The sequence below is a fragment of the Monodon monoceros genome, unplaced genomic scaffold (assembly GCF_005190385.1).
Source record: "Monodon monoceros isolate NGI ecotype Baffin Bay Population unplaced genomic scaffold, NGI_Narwhal_1 Super_Scaffold_5, whole genome shotgun sequence".
NCBI classification, from domain to species: domain Eukaryota; kingdom Metazoa; phylum Chordata; class Mammalia; order Artiodactyla; family Monodontidae; genus Monodon; species Monodon monoceros.
This window is the reverse complement of record NW_021703782.1, coordinates 60,536,069-60,541,000: the sequence shown is the minus strand read 5'-3', so window position 1 is coordinate 60,541,000 and position 4,932 is coordinate 60,536,069. Positions and strand designations below refer to the sequence as shown.

The 4,932-nt window shown below is 39.5% G+C and overlaps 1 long non-coding RNA gene across 1 annotated transcript; it reads right to left on the bottom strand.

Annotated features, from left to right (window-relative positions):
• Positions 1-587: 587 nt before the first annotated feature.
• LOC114884252 lies at positions 588-4,461 on the bottom strand. The gene is made up of 5 exons (XR_003790812.1): positions 4,353-4,461; positions 3,632-3,712; positions 2,122-2,181; positions 1,952-1,998; positions 588-713 (listed from the first exon to the last, which is right to left on the bottom strand). It is a non-coding gene; the product is annotated as an uncharacterized LOC114884252 (long non-coding RNA).
• Between the last annotated feature and the right edge of the window lie 471 nt (positions 4,462-4,932).

The following is a 4,932-nucleotide window of genomic DNA, read 5'->3' as shown; positions in this document are numbered from 1 at the left end:
ATACAAAGCTAGAGACAGAAATAATGATGAGAGTTATGAACTAAATCTCCCCCCCCTTTTCTTAATAAAGCTGTAGCTTCTACTGTAAAGTCAATATATGAAAGTTTAGATAAAGCCTGGATTCCTATTGTGAAATGTAACAACGATAGAAATTCAAACATAATATCACTTTGTTTTGAGCTATATGAGCTATAAAAACCCTATCAAGGCAAAACATCTTACTTCACAAAAGTTACTTTAAAAGTTAGCAAATTCTCATTCAGTCATTCCCACCATGGGCTGACATCCAGAATCATAAGAGGGACTTTTGTAGAGTATAGATTCCTTGGCCTCACACTTGGCCTGTGAGCCAACATCTTTGGGGAGTGGAACAAAGAATCAGTATTTTATAAAAGCTCCCCCAGGTGAGCTGAAGAACAACCATGTTTATTGTCTTGGCTAATGGTTCGCATAATTGTCTGAGCTGGACATATCAGTAAATGTTCTTTACAAGGATACATCAATGAACATAAGAATCTGGGCTCACAATATTTGAATTCCATTTATGCTGTCAGTTTCAGGGAAGATACAGGCACTGACCTTGCTCCTTTTGTTACTTTGGCGCTGTAGTGGTGGGAGAGAACAGACTGGAAAAAGTTTCAAGTCTTTAACAAATTTCTGAAGAATAAAATGTTGACTGAGCTAAAACGAAATGTCTTATGGTTGTCTTGAGTCTAAACAAGAAAATATTAGGAGGCAAAACTTTGTTAAAATTCAATTTGACTGATTTACCCAACCATGAATACAAGCTGTTTTTCACACTTTAAAAGGCAATGTGAAAGTCTGATTTTTTTCTTTTTTGTTTGTTTCACATGTCAATCACCAAAAGAGCTTCGTTTTTAAGACTCTGGTTACATGATGACCACATCTTCAATGAGGAAAGCACTTGGTTATGTTCAAAGAAATAAAAATTAACAGTAATAGAGTTTTTAAAAATTAGAATCCCTGCAGATCTAATTTATAGCTGATTTGGGGATAATCATACCGTAAAGTAAAAGGAGATTTGAACTTAGTAGACTCCATTAATTGGATGTTTTCTGACAATTCTCTAAGTGCCAGTCTATGTAAATATGTTTTCTATGCATGCATGCCCTAGTGGGAACCAAGGACACTAGGGATACAAATGAGTAAGTTGACTCAAACCTTAACAAAAAATGAGAAATGCATCTGACTCTCAACATATTAAACAACATAGCCTTGGGACTTCCTTGGTGGTGCAGTGGTTAAGAATCTGCCTGCCAGACACGGGTTAGAGACCTGGTCCATCCAGGAAGACCCCACGTGCTGCGGAGCAACTAAGCCCGTGTGCCACAAGTACTGAAGCCCGCGCGCCTAGAGCCCGTGCTCCGCAACAAGAGAAGCCACCGCAATCAGAAGCCCGCGCACTGCAATGAAGAGTAGCCCCCGCTCACCTCAACTAGAGAAAGCCCATGCGCGGCAACGAAGACCCAACGCAGCCAAAAATAAATAAAATAAAATTTTAAAAATAAACAGACTTAACATAACCTTGAATAGCGTGGCTGGTAGGTAATAACACCAGTGTGCATTTAAGAAGAATATTTGAAATTCCATTGCAAACCATTCATTTTCATGAATCTCTCTTCTGTGCTCTATCTTTTGTTGTCTTTGACAAGTAAGCTCAGAGATAAAAATAATACAAACCCACCAGCTTCCTGGGTCCAACCAATAAAGGTAGACTTTCACCATCCCCGTAATGTGTCAATCTCCCTTTTAGGTTAAGGCAAATTTGACAGCACACAGGGAAATTGTTTTAAAAATCATGGTTGTGCTAAGCGTGGGAAATATAATCTTCTAATACTAAAATTCTTTTTGTTTCTCACGTAAGAATTTACAGCTTTCACAATGCATGAATATGGTTTTTGGAGTAAAGGTGAAACTGTAGTATACTTACATGCAGCAGGGCAGCCAAGAGGATCTGGGCAATTTTCCATATTTGCTCTGTAGATATGTAGTACAGACCACATCAGAAAGGAGAGGACTTACTGGGGCAGGTCGTATTTTCCAAAAATGGCCACGTTAGTATTCCCAGTCCCACATGTTCTTGTAGAACTTGCTACTTACCCATCAAGAGATAGAGTCCAGTTTTCCTCTCTCGGCACCTGGGCAATGCTTTGCGACTACCTTGAGTAAGAGAATGTGAAGAAAGTGATGCTGAGTGACTTTCAAGGTTAGGTCATAAAAGCTGATACAGCTTCCACCCGGCTCTCTCTTGGGACACTCACCTCTGGAACCCAGCCACCATACTGTGGGGAAGATGAGCGGCCGTATGAAGGGCCACAGGTAGGTGTTCCAGCCACGGCCCCATGTTGGTCCCAGCCAACAGTCAGCATCAACCACCAGACACGTGAGTGAGTGCCCTTCAGATGATTCCACCTCCCGCCCGCCAGTCACCCCACCTGATGCCAAGTAGAGAAGGGACAAAATGTCCCCACCCACCCCACCCCACCCCAGCTGCAAATCTGTGAGCAAAATAAACACTGTCATTATTTTAAGTTGCCGTTTTGGAGTGGTTTGTTCTACAGCAACTGGAATACTTGTCAAGTGTCTTGATTCTATTTCATCTTCTGTCAACAGCTGAAGTCACTTTTCACCAGGAAAACCACCTAACAATCATTTAACGATGACTCCATCTACAATGATTCATATATTATGGTACCTGACTCTCCCATAATAACCGCCCTTTATCTACTAGGCATTTGGTCACTGTTGGACTGCCATCATGTGAGAGAGCTATGCTTGTTTAACTTGGACAGTGCAAATTTTCTTTAAAAATTATAAAATTAATCCATACTCATGAAAATTCAAACTGTACAGATTTTTAGTAAAAGAAAAGGAGTCCCACTTTGATAGTTAACTTCCACTCAATCCCACATCTTTTTGAGGTGACCATACCAAATCCAGTGTGCATCCTTTCAGACCCTTCTCTGCTTTTCTTTACCTTTATACGCACACACTCACACACTCCTAAACACAAGTCTTGGACATCTACCTCGGTAGATCATGAGTTTCTTTTTAGTATGTTGTTAAAGCACAATCATCATACACAATATTGATGAGAATTATGATCGAGACAGAAAGATGATGACGACGGTTGCCATGTTTGAGTTCTGACTCTGTGCCAGGTAATGCAGAATATGGAGACCTTGAAACTGGCAAATACTCAAAAGACAGGGCTTTTGTTTCTGGAAAACCAGTTGTTAAATTTACCAGCAAGGACCATGTTTGTCTTTGCTTATTAATACAGCCCCAGCACCTAGGACAGTGTCTAGCGCATGGAAGGCTCTCAATAAATATTTGTTGAATGAACAAATGAATGAATGTTTTAATCGAGCCTCACGCGGTATTCTAATTGATGTACTTCTGAAATGAATGTGACCTACCAGTTTTATGAATGAGCTTAATTCCAAAATATAACTGCTATTTATTCTTTGTTTTCAGACATTTCTTTACCTGGATAATTGGATTACCCTCTCTGTGGGTCACCAGAGCCAATGGCATGGCTGGAGCATGCATTTCACAGGAAGGCGCAGTTCCCCAGTGGTCAAGTGTTCATGCAAAGATAAATTCATACCTCATAATCAAAAAGTACCATCCTTTCTTCCTTCATATCTTTTGACAGCTTTTGTTATATTAATGGTTTCTTAGGAGCGACCTGGTCAAGGGAAAAAAAACCATACTGAAGTACACTTACACTGTGGGTATATGTGTATTCACACAAGCAAACCTGGGCATAGCTAGATCTTTCTGGAGGAATCTACATACATATATAATAAATAATATCTTCTTTAAACAGAACTGGTAGGAGGGTTGGCAGGAGATGAGGAAGAAAGCATGAATAATGAAACATAAAAAGGATAAGAATCCAGGCTTTGTTCTCTGTCAGCAGAAGAAAACCATACCTGCAAGGTGGTTATCTCCCAAATTAACCAACTACCCAGATAAATATAAGCAACTTATGTACTTAGGCCTAAAAGACTCAAGGCAGTGTGGTAAAGATCAGGTGGGGAACGAAACCATTCCCGGAGAGCAAAACTATGGACATTATTTAACCCTCATAACATGCTCCAGGTTTCAGGTCACTGGCAATAATTATGATTTGTAGAATGATAGACGTCTACGTGGCACTTCCCCAATTCCATCTCTCCTCAAAATACAAGTGCTTCGCAAAGCATATTTATCTTTTCAATTAATCTTCTTGGCTTAAAAGAAGACTGTGGGCTCCAACAAATTCTTTTGCGTCAGGCTGATCTGAAGGGGATGAAGGATAGTGGTATTGGTGTGGGTTTACTCACCAATTATTCTTTAAGGCTGCTCCCTTCCAATGCTGGGCTAACAAACAGGCATTTAGTTGAATTTTTTTTCTTTCCCTGTTTTTTGGGAAGTTCCAAGAAACATTAGGAATCTCTGTTCTGTCTCTATGAAAAAAACTCATTAGGGTGTTATATATGATGGTGTGGCTTTCATTTACGAGAGTCATACATCACCACTGGAAAGTAGATATCCTGTGATTCCTTGCTTCTGAGACACAGCAATAATTTCCACCACTGAAAATGCAGCCATCATTCTGGTGGTACTTTCAAAGGCACTGGAAAAACGCAAAGAAGTGAGGAGAAAGCCATGTATTGCCCCTGTAGAAATCAAAGAGAATGAAATTAAGGGAATGTCTAAGAAAATTTCTAGCATGTCAAGGCTTTTTCAGATGAGCAAAATAAATTAACTTATCAAGAAACCTTGACTTACTTCACTTAGTATGATAATCTCTAGGTCAATCCATGTTGCAGAAAGTCAGACACAGAATGATGAATATCATATGATCTCACTCATATGTGGAATCTAATTTTTAAAAAAAGACACAAATGAACTTATTTAGAA